We start from the raw sequence: 23,968 nt of genomic DNA, 5'->3' as shown, positions 1-23,968 counted from the left end.
GCAGCTTCCCCTTCCAGCACCCGCAGCAGGTGAGGCGTCAAACACCGCCTGCGGCAGCCACCGCTGCTCACGTGGTGCTGATGGCACAAACACGGGGAACGGCACCCAACCTAGATGAGATCAACTTCCCAGCACTGGGGGATCCTGTGGGAATCTGAATTTGTGGAACTTGTTGGCAATGGTACCTATGAGCAGCAGTTTTTCTTCTAGACAGAGAAGAGGAGGTGAGAACATGTGAGGGAAAAGAACATGGCAGCACCAAGGTCAGTGGAGAAGGAGGGGGAGGAGGTGCTCCAGGCGCTGGAGCCAAGATTCCTCTGCAAGTGAGGACCATGGTGAAACAGGCTGTTCTCCTGTAATGCATGAAGTGCATGAGGGAAAAGTAGGAAGAGTGCTCATGCTGAAGCAGGTGAATGCCGGAGGGGCGCTGTGATCCAGTTGGAGACCTGAATGGAGGGAGAGGGCCCCTGCTTCCAGAGGTAGAGACAGAGAGCCCTTGCTTCCAAAGCAGAGCAGCCTATCCTTAGAGAACTGCACCACACCAGTGTGGGTCACCAGAGTGACCCACACCACGCCAGCTTTTGGGAAGACTGTTTGCCCATGGGAGGGATCCCACAGCATGGCAGAGGAAAGACTCCTCATCCTGAGTGAACAGAAGGTGATCTCCAGTGATGAACTAACCAAATCCCCATGTCCTGCCTCCCTCCACTGTCGTTGGGAAGAAGGGAGAGGCTGGGGGAAAAGGGTGTTTTAAAGGCTTGTTTTACTTCTCATTATCCTCCTCTTTCTCTGTTAATAATAAATATACTTTATACCTTTAAATTTGAACCTGTTTTGCCCTCAGAGTGTTTTTCTCCCAATCCTTATCTCAACTCATGAGCCATTTTTTTATTTTTATTTCCCTATCCTCTGCCCAACTGTAGCCAGAGAAAGTAAACTAATAACTCTCATGGATGCCTGGTGTTTGGCCAGTGTCAAACCATGACATTACTTAATTCCCTTCAATTGGTTTTTAATTTTTTTACCCAAGATCCAGTACTATTTTGTCCAGTAAAACATTTTTTCTGAATGTATCTACCATTTAAGCAATATTTTACTTAAGAAATTAAAAGATAATTCTTTCACATTGGCTAAAATACAGTTCTACACCATCTATGCTAATCCAGCTTGGGTAATATAGGAACAAAAATTCATTTTTTGGTCAGCTGAAGAAAGCAAGCAGAACAAGTAAGGAGTTTTTTGTTTAGTTGGGACTTAGGGTTTTTGTTTGGTTGGGGTTTTTTTTGTAATTATAAGTAATCTGATATCTTGGCTGATTAAAAAAAAACAACTTTAGAACACAGGAAAGCAGGTTTTATGATTACAATAAACAGCCTCAATTCTGTTCCAAATCTGATGCCTGTACAGTATTCATTCATGCACCACTTTTAGAAAATGCCTTAAGAAATAGCACTCTTATGCAGTGGCATTATTGCCGATTTAAAAGAGATACAATAGAGGTTCTGGTCCTTCAGCTTCATTAAAAAAGTGAAAGATCATTATTTCATTAGAAATAATTTCTAATATTTATTTGCTGGAAAAATATGTATCAATGGTTTATTACTTCTCCCAGCTTCAGTTCAAGAAGGACTGCGACGCTAAGGTAGACAGATCACCATTACTTTCATTGCTCCGTCTTTCAACACTGATAATTGTTTTTCTTTCTAAACCATTCTTCTCCTTGATCAACTGCTAAATGGGATTAAATTGTTTCCACCACTGCCTCCACCAATGATACTACACTGAGCCATGCAGAAAGAAATTGCAGAGGCCACAGAGATCCAGAAAAGGACAATGATGAACACTCAGGATCACCTACTGTAACCATATTACACATGTCACTAAAGTATTTTGTAACTTCAGAGGAGAAAAAGACCTTATGGAAGGAATGCACAAAAAATTAGCATTCAATAAGCAAACAGCAAATCAAATAAACAGAGCAGTTCAAATATTCAATTAAAATGGTATGAAGCGGCTGTAAGATTCTTTGTTGAGTTCATGGAACCCTGAGCTCCACTGAAGTTTTGTTCTAAAATACACAGGAGGATGCAAGTCTTGCAAAATTAAGATGGTAAATATATGTTTTTAGGGTTCTCCTTATTTGTAATAATCCTACCCTGTTGCTTGTTAACTTCAATTGCTAAACAATCTCTATTGGAAAAACTGCTGGTATATCCATGTGCTAGTAGTTTCAAAAATGTATATTAACTAATTTCAATTTGATAGTTAAAAATAGTATCTTATTGAATTCTTGATGAAATTTGGTCCTGGCATAAGTGTTCAGCTCTAAAAATCTTCCACTTCAAATTACTTTTATTTTTTTAAATAACTGAGGTGTTTCTCCCCAGTGTTCATGTGGCATTTTCCAGGCAAAAGAATTTAACAAGTGAAATGATAGTAAAAGAAAAAAGTGACATTAAGGCATGTTTAGGCCAAAACACAATACAGAATTGTCACAAGAGTATGTAGGGTAATTAAAGATTCAGTGTCAACTCCATATAGAACAGTAGTTTGTTAAAGAAAGAAAGAAATTTCATAACAACAGTTTATCCACTCATGCAGAATCAAAGCCTCCCCGTGCAAATAATTCTTTAATGAGCAAAATAAAGTGAGACTTTGAAGGTGTATATGCTATATCATAAAATTTGGCATGAAGACTTGGCTCCGGTAGCAGAATCTGTGTTCTCTTTTCTCTGCAGATTTAGTTTTCAAAACAAAAACACCCTGTAGGGAAAAAAAGAGAAGCTTTTCCAATCCTCAAGTGCAGACACACCTCAGACCCAGAGCACTGTGATGGCAAGAGGAGCCTCTTGACCCCGGATCTGGAGGAAGCCAGCTGTGCGTACCCTGTGCAAACAGGGCTCCCGTGGTGCAGCAGTGGGAGCAGGGTCCCAGCAGGGCTGACCAGTGCCGCCGCAGTCAGGCCTCCCGCCTTGCAGGGTAGGGAAAGCAACAGGAATATGCTGCCTGCTCCTGAGCCAGGCTGTAAGGCTTGCACCTTGGCCCTGACGAAGGCGTGGGCTGCAGCACAGCACCCAAGTGACATTTACTCTCCTTGTTGGCCAACAGGCAGTGGCAGAGACGTGAAACAGCTCGAGGGGAAGGCTGATGTCCCGCACCTGCTCTTCTGCAGCCAGACCATGCAATTTCTAAACTGCTGATTTCTAAATCTATAAAATCCGTTCCTGGAGCATGGACATTCCTAACACAGTCTAGATACTGCATATTTCTGATTTATGGTGGATTTTGTACAAATCATAAACCTCAGAAAAAAATAATGGAATAATGCAATAAAAATGCATATTTAAACAACTAAAAATGGATTTCAGTGGAAAAGTGGAAATTCCTTGCCTTGGGAATATGGTAATACGGGAGTTGGCCTTTTGCCATTGGTACAGCTCTTCTTTCCCCCATTATCATGGCCTGCCTTAGTTTTGCTGGAAATGCAGATAATACTAATAAACTAAATGACAAAGCAATAAAGTCTCATGGAGTTGGGCTAAGAAGTATTATTGTTATTTTTGCTGGTTTTGTTGTTGTTGTTGTTGTTGTTATACTGGATAGTACAGATAGTCTTTCTCATGATAAATACAGATGGGAGAACAGATCCAGTTCTGCAAGCATGTTAATGGCAGTTTGTCCACCGCTCATATTCCTAACATACAAGCAAACACATCTTTTCTCCTCTCTTTCCTCAAGGCCATGCTAGGCAGTCCCACCAGCTCCTGGGCACAGCCCTCATTGTACTCAAAAATTGGTGTTTGGAGTTGAAATAAAGCACTCTGACACCAGCTCAGGACAAGGGAGCCTTTTAAGGGGAACAGTGAAGGGAGACATGGATAAAGCTCCTTCCGTGGTATGTACTAAGTATAAAGCTGACATGGTGAAACTTCGCAACTCCCATCGAATGTTGAGTGCACATCCACCCATGTGACATGGCTGGACATAGCTTTTGTCTCCATACAGGGTACATAAGTAGTCTCTTGATGGGTATATACATCCCCCACACGCACAGCAGGCAACCAGGAGGGCACGATGCTGTGTGATGCTAACAGTGACTATCCACCACGTTCTGCCATGAGGAGAGGAGCAGTCTGGATGTCCTGACACCTCTGTCATTGCACTGAAGTGCTGCCATGGTTTGACCAAAGTGTGTGGGAAGGAGGCCCATGGAGGCCAGGCCCTAATATAGTATGATCAAATGGCTTGTGTAGGGAAGGATCTTAAAGATTATCTACCTCCAACTCCCCTGCTGTGGGTAGAGATGCCACCCACTGGATCAGGTTGCTCAAGGCCCCATTCAGCCTGGCCTGTGGGCATCCTCATACCACTCACAGACATGCACAGGATTTATCTGCTTCAATGTTCTTACACCTGCAAGAAAATGGTCACAGAGGGGCACTCTGTTTCTTCATCCTCAGCAGACCTCAAAACACAGAGAGGCTGCAGGTAGCAATATTGTAAAGAGGGGAATTGGTCTATTGGAAAATATGTGAAGAGAATGGAAGAGAGAATGGAGAGACCTCTGTCCACTTCTGCTGCAAGAGAAGCTAGGGAAAGTGTGAGAGATCAGCTGAAGGCACCTTTGGATTTAGAGATTTCTGTGCCAAAGGTACACTTTAAATTTAAGATTTGCCTGTGACTTTTTCTTTCCCTTAGACAATTCATTGCTTTGGTCAGGCTACAGCTATATTGCTTGGGCGTAACACAATTCTTCAAATAAACATATCATAAATGTCATAAAAGAATTTGTAGTAGAAAGGTGGAGGGAAGCCTAAGTACCCAATACCGGAAGTTGCTCTGCAGAACTGTATACACCCAGCACTTTGTACAAAACCTGGCCCATAAAAACTCTTTCTCATGGGAGATCCACCTCTTCTGGCTCTCTGTGGCATCTAGAGTGTTAGCAGAACTATTGATCACGACAAACTGCTGCTTCTAATGCCATTAAGCAGAAGACTTTGGCATGGCAGCAGCAAGTATTTAAGTACTAGGACATCTGCTCTTTCATGGAACAAGTTATTTTCATTATGAAGGCATTCATAATAGGTCACAGAACCTATTAAAAATCAAAGACACATAACTTTCAAACAGCTTTGTAACTGTATATGTGTGATCAAGGTGGGACTTTTACACTCTACTAACAGAGTTGTGGGTAGGTTGGTTTTTTCCTTAAGCATAAAATCAAAATGTTGTACAGTTCCAGGAAATTTATTGTAAATAGTTTTGGGTGTTACCAAAATCTCTCTCTCAATCTTGTTTTCAGAGTGAAAGGATAATCTTGTTAATTCGCTAATCTAGGATTTAGAAGCTCTGAATTCTATCCCGGTCTGCCATGGACCACGGGTAGCAGGAGTGCAGCAATCCCTCTAGCCTTGGATGGTACACCGCCTAGGAGAGGGAACCTCCCTTATTTAGAATTTGCAGCACTTGGTATGCCATTTTAATACAAATCATAGGTGCTGCAGTGTGGGAGGAACCCGTCACGGTCACTGAACTGTTGTTGGTGTGTCAATATCTGCTAAGCTGCCGCAGGAAATGTGGCTGGCAGACGCCGCTGGGTCACCCAGCACAGGGCTGCAGCGGTGCTCGGTCTGCAGGGCTCTGGTGGCAGTGACCAGCGGAGCATGACTGGCAGCACAGGGACCAAAACAGCTGAACCTTCTGCTTCAGACATCTGAGCAGCGAGTCCTCCACACTGCTGGCCAGCAGCAGAGCTGCCATGCTGCTCCTCTCCTCTCCTTGCTGCTGAAGGCCCCAGGCAAACCACAAACTGCTTAGACCTGGCAGGGGATCAAGAAGAGATAAATCAATTTAAAAGGTAGTTCAGCTTGATAAACCAGATAAATTCTACTCTTGCAGACTCGTGACATCTGAGCACTATGATAACAGCTTACCTGAAGAACAGCATGCATGTTTTCTTTAGGCATTCAAAACGCCCAGGGTCGGCACAGCTGCTGCGTGGACTTTGGCATGCCACCTGCCTCACAAAAGCTTCCGATGCTGTGCTTCATTGCTCAGGGGTGGTGAAGGGCACAATATGCTTTATGTTCGGTTGTTTTCTTCCCTGTAAGTCAGCCTCAGGCCTTTGAGAAACATTTTGCCAATTTAGTCTGCCAATAAGAACAGGTGGTTACACAGCTTCCTCCAAAAAGTGCAAAAAGCCACATAGCCAAGGACAGGTGAAGAGAATAAATAAAAGTATATGGGGACAAACTCAAGGTCAGGAGCAGCCCGGGTGAATGGCTTTGTTGTCAGCACAGCACAGCCCAAGGCCTCATTACTGAAGGTACAAATGAAGACAAATCCAAACATGGAAAGCACGATTCAATGGGAAACAGCCTGCAGCATGACTGGAGCGTGATTCTCTCTAATAGAGAGAATTTATAATTTTGTTTCTGCAATGTGGACTTAAACATGAGTGCCAACACATAGAAATGATTCTCCAAAGTACCAGTCTGAGCCATTTGCAAATGGCACAGGTTTACCTTCTCCCACCCTCTCCAGGTTTTTCTCTCCAGTAAAGCACATCCGTATTTGCTGTTCACACAATCCTCTATGTTCTCCCTCCTTTTCCCCTTCTGTCTCTTCTAGTTATGCTTCATACGAGTTTTACTGTCAAAGACAAATAGCACTCAGAATGAAGTAGTCGTTATTAGATATTCTGCATGTAAATTTTAAGTATCCAAAAAACCAGATGAACTGTCCTTTTCTCTGACCAGCCATCTGTGGACTTGCTGTGTTAGATTCTCCATCCTCTGATGCCAGTTGGTACCCTGCTCTGCAGAACACAATTGAAAATGAGCAGAGTATGCTATGGGACATTCAGAACAGCTTTTCTTTCAGTTTTGCAGTATCAGATTGGTTACTTCTGTGTAAACCAATTAGAGTAAACATGCTTTATTCGGCTATTTCATTTGTACACATTTATGGGTATGCTATCCCCAGTTCACCTACTAAATTTCTCTTCAAGGAAAATCAGGATGATAGCCATCTCTCTGCTAGGATGCAAAACAACGTCATATGATCTCATTTAGCCTGCTTGTTTTACAGCTGCAGAGGACTCTTGAGTTTTTTGGGACATGGGACATCAGGCTCCACAGCTGTCTGTTCAGAGGCAGAGGAGATTATAAAGAATCTGTTTTCCCAGGTTTCTCTTCCTAGAAATTGCCTTTAAAGCACGATGATAGAGAGAAGTGAATGAGATACCTCTTCTGCTTTATTCCAACTCCTATGGAGCTGGAATATTTGTCAGACAGACACATTGCAAATGACAAGGCAATTTGTAGCTAATGTGCAACCACACAGAAAACACAAGAGAAACTTGATGGGCCTTTAACCCCAGGTATGAGGACATCTAAAATAATCATAAGCCAAATGAGGACAAGAGGATGGCACAAGATGTCTCACACTGTTGCCTTTGTGTAAACACTCTATCAGACTCTGATACTCAATAACATGGTTTGTTTGTGTAAGTAGAAGGATTGAAGGAAAACATAGAAACACTAAGGTTCATACAGTCCAACTGTGAACGCAGCCTCACCATGTCTACCACCCCAATACAGGGACTCATTGTGATTTACTAACCATGACACTTTTCAGTAAAATAACAGCAGCACTATGAATGTCATTGTCAACAATTCTTTTTCCTCCCCCCACTCTCAAGTTTGCTAGCCTTGAAAAACCTTTTTTTCTAAAAAGCAGCTTTTCCTTTCCTTTTCTTTTTCTCTTCCCTTTCCCTTCTTCAGGGAGACCCATTACTTTGAATTTTTTCTTTTGCTAGCACATTAAGGCCCTTGCCAAGTACAGAACAGTATAACTTACAAGTATATATGTCTATGAACTTAAATTAGTCTTTCCTTGCTTGAAATCAGGGAAGATAAAACATGCCCAAATATTAACTCTCATTTACTTCAGGTATGTAAAATTAGAAAACTGATCCTGTGTCATAAAAGCTATGTCAAGGATAAAAGGAAGTAACTAAAACAAATGCAAATATTTAAGGTACTATATTTGGACAAAAATAAATTAAGTGCCCTGATCTTCAAAATGTATGATCAGCCAGTTCCTCCTTAGATATTAAGGCACCATATATTAGTATCTCTTATGTCCCTATTGTTCTTATTTAAGTAAACAGAATAGGTATAATCTCTCTGTAAACAGCAGATTTGCTCAAAAGTGAAATTTAGTATGAATTGCAGAATTAAATAAACTTTATTTAGCTAAAATAAAAAGAAATGTATTAGGTGACATTTTCTTTTAAAATTTACCAATACTAATACCAAGAAAAAAGATCTGGCTGTTAATACTTCCAGGATCACTGAAAAGGAATTTGTACTTCAGAATCTTTAAGTTTCTTATTGAATTATGATGTAATTTAAAACACCTTGTGGAGGAACCTGTCTGTAAAACCAAACACTCTCTCTTGAAGTGAGTTGTTAAAGTGCACTGTTGAAGGTCTTTTGTTGGAGCTGATTTTGAATTCTGAAGCTCATTGAGGCAAAAATTTAAACACCTTATGATTTTCTCTTGCTCACCACTCCACTCAGATCAGTTCAGAACTTTCACTCCAGGGCACAGAAATGTCATGCTTGGCTTTGCTGAGCACAGTGAATTGCCAACTACCACAGCCTGGAATCTGTGCTACTTCATAAAGAAAATTTTAATAATTTGCATTTACAACATTCAGAGAAACATCACAATTACACAGTAAAAGCTTAAGTATCTAGGAAGTTCCTGTAGGTCATGGCAGCCTAAGTAAGTTTAATATTGAATGTTAAGTCAGTGATATAAACCATTCTAAATACAGTCCATTTACAATTTCAGACACGCTCAAAGCACTGGTGGGAATTTCGTTCTCAAAATTTGCCTAGTAGACAAGACCCAAGAGTCAGGAAGTGGCAAAGCTGTTGTTCTCAGCCCAGGAGGCTGCATGAAAAAAGACAATTGCTGAGTCAGACAGAATTTCCCCTGAGGACTCTGGCTGCAGACCAGCCTCTGGAAGACCTGCCAGCTCACCTAAGGGTAAAAGCAAAGATTTTAAAAAGCCAATATAGCTCATAAAGAGAGAAACTAAATTTTGGCATAGCTTTTTTTGGTATTTTAAGGTAGGTCTATGGCAAGGAAATATATGGAATCTTAGAACATCTGTATGCACAGTTTGTATAGTCTTTCCAGCCTCAGCCACTGGTGACATAGCCAAGAGCTCTGAGTGCTGCTCAGCTGAATGCTGCTGTACCTGCTACTGTTACCATGGGAATGGACACTGGCAAAAGTAGGATTAGAGCTTTAAAGTAATTACCAATATAATTAGCACTTTCACCTTTTTGGAGATTGCATCCCCAAAAGCTCCCAAATACTGAAATCATCCAATTCAGGCTCATCAATATAACAATTAGTGTCTAAAGAGGCATCAGTTAACATGATCAATGTGGGAACGACACACAAAAGGAAGGCATTCTTGGAGCCTGGAAGCAGTGGGTTCCTGTGGCCTTCTTTGCTTATTACTAATAAGGAACTCTGCTTCTTCGCTATGAGTCACTGTTCCAGTTTCATCCTTAATTAATTCAGTGTCAAAAGAAAGGGTACTAAAGTGAAGAGAAACTCCCAGAGATGGGTCAATGAAATTTACAGAAGAGGGGGAGGGACAGAAATCATTATAGAAACAAAATTTGAGATCATAGGAAGAAAACTTGTGGAGAAATCTAAGTACAGTGTTTCTTATTACACTGCAACTGCCTGAATGAAATACCTAGACAAAATAAAGCTTGTCAGAGCAGTGCTACCCAGTCCCTATGTATGAATCTTTTATCCAGACAGTGAGTGCATCAGTTAGTACACTGTGATCTGCAATGATTTCTACAAAATGGCAAAAGCCTTCAAAGGTCTCTCAGTGTTTCCAGAAACATTTTTAACTATGGAGGGTCAGAAGGGAATTTTGGAATTTGGTACAATTTTAGGCTTCTTCACTTCTTCCACAATAGCCTGCTTGTATTCAGGTTGAATACAGAACTCACCTTCAGTGACCAGTGAAGTGACTCCTTGCATAATTATCACTGCTTCTAAAAACATTAACATTTGGCTGGGTACAGCCTGAAAAGTTTTGGCTGTGGTTATTTAGCAGAAAAAGACACACTTTCAGAAGGAGCTGATGAACACCCTGAAGAAAGCTAGGGAAAGATAGTAAGAACAATTTTGTAGATTTACTGACTTACTAGTGGATATTGAAAATCTCAAAACACATATTTGTTATTTAAAAAAAAAAAAAAAAAGAAAAAAGTACTAATTACCTCTGTTCATCCCATACTGTTCTTCCAGGCTGCCTTTGGGTAGGGCTAGGCAGCAGAGCCAAGCTCCAAGCAGAACCTGTGAAATGAAGCTGTGTCCCTGGGGATGTCTTTTGTGCAAGTCCTACTTGTTAGTGCGTTCATACCCCCCAGTCTGTTCCCTTTGAGTGTCTTGTTACTCAGGCATTATCACACAGTCTGGTCACTACACAGCAGAGCAAATAAAGTGTCTTTGTCCCTCCTTTCCCCCATCAGTGATGTAAGGTAGCACAGTGAACTTTCACTTTGTTAATATAGGGGAGTACAGGGTGGGGAGGGGAGTGTGTTCCTTTAAGCTGTGCGTTGTACAGCTGTTTCTCAGGCATCTGGATTTTCAGGACCTTTTAACATGTCAAGTAATTTTCTTCTACTTATTCAGGGCAGGAGTTTTCTGTAAAGACACTGAGATCCAAAGTTGCTGTTATTCTTCAACAAAATGCCACTGAGACAAAAGATTCTACCATCCAGATGCATTTGTCATAGTCTATCTCCCTGCCTACTGCTGTTAAATGCTTTCAAATGAGTGTGAAGTTAGGCCAAGTTCTTCCACTAAGGGCAAAACATTGCTGTGGGTGGAACCCTTCTCTGCTTTCCCCATGACTACATAGACCTAACTGGCTGGACAGCTTCCTTACAATAGAGCACCCTTGAGACATCTGTGCATGTGAAAGACACACATTTTATCATGGCTCATTTCAGAGAAGACTGAGGCTTTTTCCCAGAAAGAGAGGTAGGTAGAGGCAAGAGTGGTGAAGATCACCTATGTGGAGGGAACTGTCATGCCATGTGACTGTGTGTCAGGAGGTGCTGTGGCTTCTAGGCACTGAGTTTTGCTCCAACACACAGTTTGGAGATTTTCCAAAATCATGTTGTCTGCTCCAGACGCTCCAAGATGCTTCCAAAATTCCTAGGCTCCCCAGCTGCTACCCAGAGCCCTCCCAAATAGCTCTCATTCCCCAGAAAAACAAAGCAGCCAAAGCCCTCAGTAACAGCTTTACTTTCTTCACAGTCTACTGCCAGATTTCTTCACTAACTAGCTTTAAAAAGTTAAATAGATAGAGAAAACCCACTGATACTTGCATTAGTCAAGTAACTGTCTTTAGCTGTAAGAGGGTCACAGCTGATACAACCATAGTGCATTTTGTCGGCCAGCACAGTTACACCAGACTGAGTTTGAAGGCAAATATGCAAAGTGAGGAGGTGCTATAATTAAGGTACATAAGGTTAGGAGGCGCATAATTATGTTCAACCATAATTACACCATTGGTGACTGTTCTTTATGATACAGTCTTCAATTACATGACCACCTCCTTTTCCCTATTGGATTTGTGCCTGTGTCAGGACTGTCAACATGGCACAGTGCTGCAGGACTGCCCAAACTGCTATTAAACATTCCATTTAACACACTGGGAAGTGCAGTAGTATTTGCATTGCATTCTGTTCAGGACACACTACCTTCTTTTGTGATAGAGATGTTTGAGGCATAGGAAGTCTGAGCTCACAGATTAAAATGTTCTCATGCAGATTTGAAAAAAATCCAGATTTGCATGTCTGTTGCATATTATTAAAGCCTGTATTTATACATAACTTCTGATATGCAGCATCTTTATGAGCTGTTTTCTTAACTCTAGGATAAGAAGCTTCTGAATTTTTTCACACAAAAGGCATTATCCAGCCTCAGTTTCTGTAGAAAATTATTACTGACTAAAATGGGAGTGGGGTCATGCCTCTGGCACCTGCCTCACTCCGAACAAAGCATTCAGCCAAACCAACAGGAAAAACTGCAAGGGTAATTTCTCAAATCACAGCACCAATACATGCACATAGTGTGACAGACTGAAAGGGTATTACTATTGCTTACACTGAAAGAGTGAGCTGGCTCTTCAGATATATCTGGGACATCTTTGTGCATTCACTCTGAAAAGCAGAGCACTGCACTCATCTTTTACAGGCACCCACATGTCAGTATCATGAAGAAATATTTATACCGTGAACAGCTAACAGCAATCTTTCATAATTGCTTATTAGCATTTCCATATTTCTGAAGCATGGTAGAATCATAGTTTCAGTGATACTTTGTAATGCAATGGCAAAACAGAAGTATAACTATTCATAATTTTAGCATCTCTGTCTGAAATAAATTATCTATATAGCAACTATATTGGTGGTACTAAAACACAGTCCCAAGTGACAGGCTAACCCAAATCTGATTTTTGAAAAGACACTGCTAAACCATAGGTCTCCTTATAACATAAAACTAGACAACTAAGTCATGGAGCTTGCTCTAGAATAAAAGTGTGCTTGAAATTTAATGATTGCATGCATCAAGTAAAGCATACAAAGACTTATTTTGCTTTACTTAACAGTGTAACTATCTATCCTATGAAATAGTAAGAACTGCAGAAGGAATTAAAAATATGCATCTATCAAATAAATATGTAAAAGAGGAACAAACTTACTAAGGGAGTCCAAAAAAAGAAAAAAGCCCCCATATTTCAGAATTATTTTATTTTTATTTGCTGTGATCAACCTGGAAAACCATTCTACAAAACAACTCAAGTGAGGCTACTTGCTTTCCTCCAGCTGAGCACTTGGCATGGCATTCTTGGCACCACAAATTCCATCAATAAATCTCAGTAAGATTTTTGGCAGCAGGAACAGAACTATTTCTACCTTTCTTTTATCACACTGGACAACCCAGAGCTGTTATAGCTCAGTGTCCCTGGAAAAACTGGAGAAGGTTTTTTGATGTATTACATTACACTAGGATAAATAAGATTAAAGATCTTATTATATTATCTGGAAACAAAACAAGTGTTTCAATCAAGTTGTATTCCCTTCCCCCATCATCGCACAGCAATAAATATTTTAAATTTCAATCTGTTTGTTACATCCTGTTTATAAACACACAGTTCTCTTACCAATATCTCATTTACTCTAGTTTATTCTCTTGGTGATATTTTTTCATGTTTCCCCTTTCAAAAGTTAAAATATCATGATGCCAGATTTCATTATCAAGGAATAATTAATGCTGAAGTTGAAGATTACAGTCACCTTATTTACACCTACAATTACTACCCACACAAGTGTCATCTTGCTTTTAGTTTCAACACATCTTCCAATGAAGCATACACACGCTGTCATTTGGCAAGTTACTCTCCTGCCCTTTGCTCCTTTCTTAGTCAGTGACATCTACATTTGCATGTCAGCCTGACATCCTTTTATCCACATCTCCAAGTGTTAGGCACAGAGAAGCAGCCACATGGATATCTAGCCCGTTCCACTTGCATCAGCAGCCTTGTCAGTAGTTCTCACCAGTAACTGACAATTCTGGCTTTGATGCCAATCTTTGAATACACCATTGTTTAAATAACCACCTTGCTTTTCTCTTACAACTCTTCCCACAGTATGAGATTTCAGGTCTAAATGAGAACACAGAGTGGGTACAACACATATTGATTAAATAATAGGATGGCTGAAACAAATATATCCCTTATATGTGGATATTTTCTCTTTTTAAAGTTATACAAGAAGTTACTGTAGGAGACATTTAAATATTTGGTGAATGTCAGAGTTCACTTATTCTGTTAATGCAAGCTGACCAGACACTTAACAAAACTCCACTGGCCTTTAACAGACCTGTATCAGTGGTCCCTGCTAAAAATTAATTTCCATCTAAAAGCCATCTGAAAACACATCTTATGCATGCTAGAGTAAAACTGAACTCTAAATCTGACAATTCTGTAAGAAAATACGTTACTTTTATGTAAAGGAATATGTTTGTAAGAATCTCAATTAAAAAAAATTCTACATTAATATTTCAGTCAAGTCTTAAGAAGAGACTGCAATCTAAATTACATAGACATCTGATGAAATAAATGTTGAAGGAAAAAAACCCCATGCTATTGAAGTCCAAAGCTCTAATTAAAAATATTAAAACATTTTAACACACATCAAGTTTTGATAAATGGTTCCAAGAACTCTTATCTACTTTTATGAACTCTCATATTTAAAAGTTATTTTCTACATACAAACTATAGTTTCTGCAATTTAGGTTGTCCAAAAATTCCTATCATAATAACCTGTTGCAATTTCTTTTAAATTTGCCAAACTGTAACAGTTTAAGCTAAAGCTCTCCATGCTGTATATATTCCCCAAGCTGATTTTGGTGTGGAAAATTTCAGCTGAATTATTTTGGTTGGCTCTGAAAACAAAGCAAAGTATTATAAATATTATTTAAATTAATAAAGAATTCTGATATGCATGCATTAGAGTAAGACTGAAACACAGATGAGAAAAATTTTGTTTTGAAATGTCCTTTTAGCTGTTCTCATAAAGATTTATTTACCCTGATCATGGAGCTCTAAGAACATGCAGTTTGATGAAAAACTTGCTGCAGCTATATAGCTGAAAATCTCTGAAATCCCCCTGAAATGCTTGAACCTCCCACAGCTTAGGGTAGGCTCAATTGCAAAAAAGCATTTTATCCTAAGCAAGAGTTCCCTTCAGGCCACAACCACAGACCTGAAGTTGGGCAGCCTATAATAACAGTGGCTAACCTGCTCAGGCTACAGTAAAATAACCCAGAACTGTGGAAGTGCAGCTTGTCCCTCTTGTGCCTTCTTGTCCCTCTTGTGCCTTCAGTGGTGAATTTCCTGGCAGCAATAATGAGGGAGCTCTCTGTAATTACTGCAGAAGGAACAATCTGCAAGGGAACCAACAGAATGATTCTTCTATATCTTAAACCTAAACCACAAACTATAGATTGTGAGATACAGCAAGCTGATGCACATAAATCTATGCTGCAGAAAAGATTAGCTAGATACTATCCCAATATTTCCTTTAGTGGAAATAAAGTCCCGGTGGACTGTGCATATATAATTAAAACCAAAACATACTTTGCACTCATTGTTTCCTAGTATAGGTTAATAATTGAGTCCTTTTGAAATATATTTAAAACAGATAATATTTCTCTCAGTGTCAGGGACTTGTTTCCTTTTTCCCCCAAGACTAGAGAGACAATCTAGTCCCTCACTGGCAACTACAACAGCACCAGCACCTAAGATCAGTGAAACTAATGGCATTACTGACTGAAATGCTCAGCACAGAGGGCCACAACTGTCTTCACCCAAACTCATCACCTCCTTTGTTATAAGAGAATTCAGTGCCAAAAGCAATGAATTAGAAAAGAATTATAATTTGTTTTCATTTTATCTTTAATCATCAGAGCATTTGCTCAAGCAGAGATGGACTTGAACACATTGGTGTGTGTGTTGAGAAAGCATGCAAAATAAGTATTTTCACAGTAATTCCTTTTGTGCATTTTGTCATTGAAATTACATGGGTCAGCAAAAACCCCCTTGAATATTGCTTTTTGCCATATGAAAATTGCTCTGGTATTTTATATGCCTCTTTGTATGACAGATATGAGATACTGACCCTTAATTTTACACTTTTGTACATATAAAAAAATGTATTCATATTAGTGGTTTTTGGTGAAGAATTATAGCTATAAAGTTCTTCCAGTGAACAGAAATTTTATCATCATCTTACTGATCTCTCCCTATTCATATTCAAATCTTTTGTAATCATTTCAAGAATCTTCTGTTTCTCTGGCTGAACATTATTCCTTTTTCCCCCCCAAAATGAAATTATTTATGACACATAAATATTGGTTTCTAAACCAAGGGGAGATGATATAATCTGCAGTAACTACAGCACAGGGAAATAGGAATCTATGTTTACATTTTCAAACATCTAAGACTGCTTAATAGTTGCCAAAATACTCACCTTCTCTAGGTCTCACTTTTTTATATGTAGAGGGAGATATTCTTATCCTTGTTAACCTGAAATTTTATATCTGTTATTCTGTAAAATGCTTTAAACAAAAAATGATCAGTGAGAGGAGGACAAAAATTTTTAGCTGTTAGGCAGGTTACCATAGTACCATAGAGTTTTCAGCTCGTTCAACAACGGCTCTCATTGAGCTCAATAGTTCCTGAAAAACTAACTTAAATAACTAAAGAATTAAAAATAACTAACCCTGAGCTCTGTATTTTAATATGTAAAGTTATAGCTATAAAATGCTCTTAATAAACACAGATTACACATATAGGAGTTATACTTCGTGCTTGGGGAAAAATCAAGTGGTTGTTTGGATTCACTCCTTCCTTTTCTGTCAGCGGAATAAAAGAAGCACTTACAAACATAAAACATTTCAAGGTGAAAGTAGCTGCAAGAAAGCACACAGGGTTCAAATAGTTGAAATTGCACAAGGCATAACCAGGACACAAGAGAAGAGGGGAGGGACTTGTAACCTTCATGCTGAGCCCATATTTGCAATATAGGGTGGCTAAGTTTCTCTAATGACAATCTGATTAAAAGTGAGCACAGAAATGTTATAATGCATTGAAGATATATCCAAAAGTAGGTATTATTCCAAGATGTGCTGCTGCTTATACAGAGTTATTGGTTTTTAAGTGACCTAAAGAAAGTTTTCAAACACTTTCAGACCTGCTTCAGAAATCACTAGCCTGAACTCATGTTATCATCCAATTATTGAATAAACTGTGTAACAGCCAAATCTAATTAAATATCAAAAAGAAAATTATATTCTCTTGTACTTTCTTTAAAACTAAGGTCATTCTTCTTCATTAAGTATGTGAAAGAAAATTAAGTATCTTATTTTCTAAGATAATGTTTTGTTTTTTAATTTTATGACATACAGCAATATTTCATAAATAATTTTTTGTTTTATAAAACAAATGGAATTACTTCCTTAGCCAAAATCTCTCCTCTGAGGACAGCTAGCACATATCAGAAGACTAAAAGCCAATATAAAATGCCTCAAAATTAGGTAACATCATACAAGTTAGCTGCTAAGCTATGGGATAAAATTCTTAGAGATTCAGCAGTGGGAATGATAGAGAGATTTATTCTCTTGCATCTGAAGTTTTGCTTCTGAAATTTCCAATGCTGCTGATGCCTGAATTAATCTTTTATTTTTATGTTGAATTCTATGTTCCTAATATAGTGCTTCTGCACAAACTAGAAGTTCTTTTTAATGAAGTCAGCAGTATTTTTATACTTCCGATGCCACTTTCTATTTTAATTCAAGTTGCACAGGGAAATTATATCAGCAACTGAAACAACTTTGTTATCCTGAGTAAGTAATCTAGAGAAGCATCATTTTTGCATCATTTTTGTTACAGTTGTAACAACTGTACTAGCAACACTAGTATAGCAACAGTAATATAAAATTTTCAATAATAATTTTATTATGCAGGAATTTTGTTGATAGCTAAACACATCCTACTCTAACATACATAATGGGGGATTTATTTGGAAAAGCATTCTACACCGGTCTAAGGAATCACCTGTGCAACTTCCTAAACAATGTGCTGAGTTTGAGAACAGAGCTCAAATTAATGAAATACATGTATCAGGCAAGCAGAATTTCTACTCTCTGAGGTTTCTCCAGCCCAGAAAGCAGTCAAAGCAGCTTGATTTGTCTCTTTTCTTCTTTTTCTTCTTTTTCTTTTGAGACAGTTGCAGTCTCTGCTTCAGGTTTGGAATGTCAAAAGCAAAAAAACCTGAAAACACAAATCTACAATGTCACCAACTCCAAATCACGAAGAAATGGCACCCCTTCTGCTACAGAAACAATCCATGTCTTGGATCCTTGTCAGTTATTTCAAGATGTTTAAGAATCATAGAATACCAGACTGGAAGGGGGACACCAAGGATCACCTGATCCAACATTTTTTTGCAAAAACGTGATCTAGACAAGACGACTCAGCACTGTGGCCAGCTGGATCTTAAAAGCATCCAAAGTTGCAGAATCCACACTTCTCTGAGGAGATATTCCAACTGCCAATTGTTATAATTGACAAAATTTTTCCTGTTTTGTCCAATTGGAATGTCTCCGGGAGTAACTTCTACCCATTCCCCCTCCTCCTTCCCATGTGATTCCTTGTAAACCTCCATCTTCTCTGTAGTCACTGTTTAAACACTGGAATGTAGGATCCCTCAAGGCCCTCAAGGCTAAACAAACCCAGTTCCCTCAGCCATTCCTCACGTGCCAGGCTCCCCAGCCCTGTGATCGCCTTTGTGGGGCCTCTCCAACCTATCCACATCCACCAAGAGTCAAAACTGGACACAGAATTGCAGGTGTGGCCTGACAAGCACTGTGTGGGGTGGGATAAGGACTTCATCTCTGCTGGTGAGGCCCTTGTTGGAGCCACACAGGATCTGCTCCCTTTCTGTGCTGCAGGAACACACCGGGCACTCAGATGGAGCTGAGGCCACCAGGAGCGCCAGGCTCCTTCCCACAGAGCTGCTCCCAAGCTGGGGAGATCCCTGTCTGTGCTGCACTTCTGGACTAAGGTTTTGCTTTTCCAGGTGCAAAACTTGTCCTCACTGGGCTTCACAATGTTCTCATCAGCCCACTGTTCCAGCTAATCCAGGTCTTTCTGCAGATCCCTTCACAAGCATCTGCTTCCTCAAGCAGTATATTATTACTGGAAAACTGCACCAGTGCATCACTACACTTGATCCCATCTTCTCAATCACTCTGAAAATTAAACAGTGCTGGGCCCTGTATCAATCCCTGGGAACACCCCTTGTGCCAGGCTGTCAGTTTGGAGAGAAGTGATTGACCACTGCCCTGGGTCAGCCAGGTCCCCACCCACCATAGGGACCCCTTGTCCAGGCCATAACACAACAGCTTCTGCAGAAGGAGGCTGTGGGAAGCACACTGAGAGCCTTGGAGAAATCCAGACAAGCAGTGTCCATCACTCACCCAACAGCAATTAAAGTTACTGTGTCATAGAAGGCAATCGGGTTTTTTAAGAACAATTTGCCTTTGGGGAATCCGTGCTGGCTCCCCCCAGTCATGTTCTTCACCTGACATGTGATAGATCCCAGAAGGACTCATTCCTTAACCTTCCCAGGGGCTGAAGTAAAATGGATGTCTCCATATTTTCCTGGATCCTCCTTTAAGCTCTTCTTGCAGGTGGGGATGACATGAGCCTTCTCCCAGTCTCCTGCAACATTCCTTGATCTACACGACTTCCCAGAGATTACGGATAGTGGCCTCACAATGACATGATCCAGCTGCCTTGACCCCTTGTGGGGATATCATCACGGCCCCTCGAGTCATATGGGTCAAGCTCCAGCAACAGCTCACACAGCAACTCTGCCTTCACTGACAGCAGATCTGTGTTTGCATCAGCCTGGGGTTTTGTTCCCTACACCTGGGGCCCAGCAGTGCTGGTAAGCACAGAAGCGAAGAAACTGTTGAGAACCTCTACCTTTTCTGAGCTGTTAGTGACTGACTGGTCTTTTCTGTTAAATAGCAGACCAGTATTTTTTTCTGTTTCTGCTTGCTGTTCATGTTTTTTCTGTTTCTTCCTTGCTTAACTGAGGAAGGCTTGCTTCTGCCATTTAAACCAAACCACTGCACACCCTGACAATGCCCTTGTAGTTCTCAGTGGGTATTTACCCATTAAGAAGATAATATATGATTAGCAAACATAACTTCTACCATTCCAGCCAGGGCACTTGTTACAATTTGAGAATTTACAATGCTCAGGCTTTAGACATGCTTTTAAAAGAACTCAGGTAGGATCTTCCACTTGAAACTGACTTTTCTGCCTTGAAATCTATAATGGTTTCATAGGATATCTCCTTCTGTCCAGGAGAAAGTCCTTGAGAGACAGTTATGTGATTGAACTAACTGGGTTTTTCCCTGCAATGAAAACCTCTTTTCCTGCAAACCTAGATAAGCCTTGAAAAGCATTAGCCAGTTCTCTGTATTTTCTCAGTGATCACCATTAGTTTTCTGTAAAAACTTAAGGTGGGGTTTGGTTGTTTTTTTTCTTTTTTTCTTTACACATCATACCTCTCATAAGGGGTCCTGAATTTCCTTTTCACACATCTTTGGGGGAACAATCACTTTTATAACATATAATTTTTTTACCACATCAAGCTTACCCTTGTACACTAAATTTATGTTACCTAAGTATCACACCCCCCCCACCTTAAATTTTCTCCGAAAAGACCTGATTAACTGCATTCCAACCCAGATATCATGTTATCTTTCTATTCAGACTAAACTGAATCTATCTATTTCTATCTAACTTCTCTTATCTTCAAGGCATACAGGTTTCTGGGTACAGCTCTACTGAGAACTCACCACACTGGATCCCTGATGGGATGAGAGAAGGGCTAACTTGTGATGTAAGCAATTTGTATAAGAAGTCAAGCAAACCCAATGTAATTCCTAAGGAATAAGAGAGAAAGGAAAGCCAGCCATGTCAAACTTAATTCACGCTTTTACCAATGACTGAAGTGGTTAAGTTCTAAAAAGCCATTTGGGCCCAAAGGTCCGTCTTCAGGTTAAGGGGTACTGCTGCATGTCTCCAGCAGAGCAAAGTGCATAGAGAAAACAAAAGGAAAAAAGATGCTGATTTGCCAGTAAGTGTGATTATCTTCAGAGGTGGCTTTTTTCTGTGCCAATTCACACCTCTTGAATCTTTCCCGTGTGCATTAAGTTCCATTAGAAATGGTGAACAGGCCTATGGTTGGGCTTATGGAGGGTTTATCATCCTTGTTGTAGAAATAGATAAGACATAAACATACTTTGGCAAAAACACATTCATAATGTGAACATGTATACAGACAGCTTACCTATAACATCCCTCAACTTCTGATGTTTTTTCTTATCTGTAGAGAATGTGAACATTTTTGTATAAAAATAAAATTTAAATATAAGAGAAAAATGCTATTAATGCTATTAAGTTTAATTGCACTATATTAATTCATATTTTACAGATAGCTGATTTAAGCCCTGTTGTCTCTGTGGGTCTTAATACTGAATTTTCAATAGGATGAAAGTCTTACTTCTTGACTAAGCTTAAAATACAAACCCACACTTAAAAAAATTTACCAAGGAATACAAATGTATTCCTCTCAGTGCATGCTCTTAAAACACAGTATGTGCTTTGAGACATTTCTCATTAATGCTTTAGACCAAATCTCTTTCATGTTTATTTAATAAAGTAGTTGCAAAAACCTTTTGTGACTAACAATACTTGTAACATGTTATACATTATGTGGCTGTAAAATCTGACTAAATTTCTGATCTTTTGTCAGATTTTGGTAGTAATTTATCTTGAATATTGGACCATGAGTGGTTTTTAACAAATAAAGACTTTAATAAAGGGAGAAGCAGAAATTGCTCCGTTCTTTGTATTTCTTTGTATTTGTAAGTGCTTCTCCCAAACTTAAAGTATACATCTCAGATAATGTGTTGACTAAATTCCCAAGGACAGCGACACTTCAGTGGAGAGGTAAGAGAGAGGATATGTTTTGGGCCTGACAGTGAGAGCAATCAGAAGATATCAGCTCTGCAAAAAAGAAGTCATCTTAAGAAGTCAGCCTAACTGAAATCCGGAAGTTCAAGGGGGACAACACATTGAAGAAAAGCTAACTTTGGCTACTCAAAAATCCTACTTGTAACAACAACTTTGGAGTACAACTCAGTTTCTGCCTTCTACAGAGAAAAATATGGCCTTCTTCAACATGAAATCAAAGGATGAGTTTATCTTCTGTCATGCAGAAAAGCATCTGTCTGCTAATTTTTCTTGTAAAAGTCTGGATAGCCCACAATCATGCAGCTAAAGAAAGCTATTTCAGGTTAAAATGTTTGCTTAATTTAAAAGTACTTTTTCCACTTGCTTTTACTTTCCACTAGTGGTTTGGAAGGCAGTTAAGTCTTTGACACTGAATTACCTTGGGTAGTTTTACACTTCTTCCCTGCAAAAGCACGCAACAATTGTTTTTGCTAAGATACGGTTTATGGAATTGTAACATTTTAAAAGGAAAAATGAAATCAATCTGATACGTGTATTACAAGCCATTCTGCTTCACCCAGTTATAGTGAATCTAAATCATTGTGTTTGGTGAACGTGTACCTCCTAGAAGAGGTTTCACTTGTCTTGATTTGACGACATTAAGAACGAACTAACTATCGGGACAAACTACTCACAAAGTTGGGACTTGTCTTCATTGTTAAAAACCTGGTTGTTTTCTCTTTGAAATGACTGGCCTCAGTTTCTGGTTGATACTAAGAACTCTTTAGTATGTTATGATGACACCTAGATACTAAAAGTCACCTTTTGCTCCTTCTCCAGCCTTATTACTAGATCAAGCAGCAGGCTGCTTCGAAACAGTATCCTATCTCCAGCAGCAGCTAAAAGCAGATACCTAAAAGAAATGTGAATAGGGCTGCAATACATGTTAAAATCTTGGATATTCTTCTTGTTTCCACCCCCTACTTTGCAAGGTCTTTCCTAAGATGAAAAAGGTTTTATTTTTTCAAAGACCCTCCACTGGCTTTCTCTTCTAAGACTGGATTGTGTTGACTTTTATTTTGAACTCATTTTGAACCTCTACAATATCCTTGGCAAGGAGTTCCACAGCTTAACTTTATTCTACATCTAGAACCATCTGCGTTTATTTGGAATAACAAGGCATACTAGCCCCAGTTAAAAAGCAGGCTACCAAAATTTTGTGTAAATGCCGTGTCCATTTTACTGCTATGGTATACAGAAGTAACTTCCTTCTACACAATATTTTCATGCTCATCCATCATGAGGTTGTCTAACCATTTCTTGCTAAAGTCTCCTAACAATTCTGATTGAACTGGCTACTAGATACTTTCAGAAGTAAAGAATTTACGGAATACAGTCCCCCAAGCTTTAGTTTTAACCTACATTTTAGTTGCTACAGGCATGCTACACCTTCTTTTGCCCATGGTAGATAAGAATGCCAGAAGTTTTCAAATAATCTAAACAATTCATCGTGACTGCTTTCTTTGGTCAATTCCTTACAAATTCTATCATTTAGATTGATAGAATTTATATTATTGTTTGATTTTATATTATTGTTTTATATTTTTATAACTCTGTGTGACGCCTGAAGCGCTTAGACCACTGTACTCTGTTCAGTGGTAATTCTATGCCAACAAGTACTCCCAACAGTTAGCTGTTCCTAATCCATTTTATAAATCCTCTATTCATATCATATAGTGTTATTTTAAATGAAAATATAAAGAACTTAATCAAATACATAAATCTCTACTATCGCCCTCAACAGGCTTGTAATGGTCATGAATGATTACATCAGGCTTGTCTGAAAAATCTTGTTTTCCATAAAATCATTTGCACTCTATAAGTTATATTCACTGTTAGCTCTTCAATGACAGGACAATATTTATGCTTCCTGCTGTTTCACTGAAGTTGGATTTCAAGCTATGTGACCAATAGTCACCAATTTGGTTTTTAAGACTAGAACTCATTAGCAGTGTTTTAGGACAATGATATATGCCAAATTATCCCAAAATTCCCAGCACTGGGAAAAATGTCCTCACCATTAATTCTTATTCATTTGTAGGGGACAAATTATCCAAGTCTACTCATGCCACAATGATTATTCTTAGTAGGTATTGCTTAATATGCTCTTCACTTAATAGACTGGAAAGTACCCTATTGTTCTCACATGACATGATTACATCACTCACTTCTTTGTAAATGCAGAAGAGG

General features: G+C 39.3%; 1 long non-coding RNA gene across 3 annotated transcripts; it reads right to left on the bottom strand.

Annotated features, from left to right (window-relative positions):
- Positions 1–1,073: 1,073 nt before the first annotated feature.
- LOC134432154 (uncharacterized) lies at positions 1,074–21,089 on the bottom strand. Of its 3 annotated transcripts, XR_010031237.1 has the most exons (4): positions 10,329–21,089; positions 6,528–10,208; positions 5,937–6,152; positions 1,074–5,822 (listed from the first exon to the last, which is right to left on the bottom strand). It is a non-coding gene; the product is annotated as an uncharacterized LOC134432154 (long non-coding RNA). The 3 variants fall into 3 exon arrangements; XR_010031236.1 differs by lacking the exon at positions 6,528–10,208; XR_010031235.1 differs by lacking the exon at positions 10,329–21,089 and having other exon boundaries at positions 6,528–10,312.
- Between the last annotated feature and the right edge of the window lie 2,879 nt (positions 21,090–23,968).

This window comes from Melospiza melodia, chromosome Z (genome assembly GCF_035770615.1).
Source record: "Melospiza melodia melodia isolate bMelMel2 chromosome Z, bMelMel2.pri, whole genome shotgun sequence".
Lineage (NCBI taxonomy): Eukaryota > Metazoa > Chordata > Aves > Passeriformes > Passerellidae > Melospiza > Melospiza melodia.
This window is presented reverse-complemented; position numbering and strand designations above follow the sequence as displayed.